A 737-nucleotide genomic window follows, 5' to 3' on the forward strand; every position below is an offset into this window, starting at 1 on the left:
TGACTTCATTCTACATGGAAATCTAATTTTTATTCAGATGCCTTAATTTCTTGTTGTTAAATCTTTTAGATGTTTAGATACTGTGTATTTCATCAAATTGTCACGATTTGATGTAATCCCGCCACTTGCCATGCTGACATATTACAGATCTCACCCCAAGAATTACAGTGGTGGCACAGTCACAAGTTGCCACAGTTTTAGATATGCCACTTTGTCTGAGGAGTGCACATATTATAATCCCAGTTAATTACAATTATCCATCCACTTATATAGTAGACAAAGAAGAAAGTGGTAATGGAAAAGAAAATAACAAGCTTCAAGCTAAATATTTACTCACATCCTACTTAAAATAATGTATTTATAAAGTTTGTAACTTTTGAGTAAGTAGAAATAATACATTTATAGAAGTAATACTATTAATAATGAATAGTTCTGCAAGGTAGTAAATTATTAAAAATATATCCAGATGTTAGATTAAGACTGAAAAAGAAAGTATGCAAAGTACAAAGGTCAGTCATGGAAACCTTCCAAAAAATAATGGTATGGGAAGAGAAAAAGTATGATAACAATTAGGATTAAAAATGTTATTTATTGACAACAGGAGTATAAAGTAATTACTTCAACCCCCTATGTAGTATTCCTTTTGTTACACAGATATTATATTGCCCTTGAAAGATTTCTTTACTCATATTAAACTCTCCTTCGAACAGAATTCTAAATAAAGTGCATGTGTACCT

At 30.3% G+C, this 737-nt stretch overlaps 1 protein-coding gene across 1 annotated transcript in view; it reads left to right on the forward strand.

Annotated features, from left to right (window-relative positions):
- LOC119587848 overlaps positions 1–737 on the forward strand; it is a gene marked incomplete in the record, with an annotated part of 22467 nt that overhangs the window by 12246 nt on the left and 9484 nt on the right.

The sequence above is a fragment of the Penaeus monodon genome, chromosome 23, assembly GCF_015228065.2.
Source record: "Penaeus monodon isolate SGIC_2016 chromosome 23, NSTDA_Pmon_1, whole genome shotgun sequence".
Classification (NCBI taxonomy): Eukaryota; Metazoa; Arthropoda; class Malacostraca; order Decapoda; family Penaeidae; genus Penaeus; species Penaeus monodon.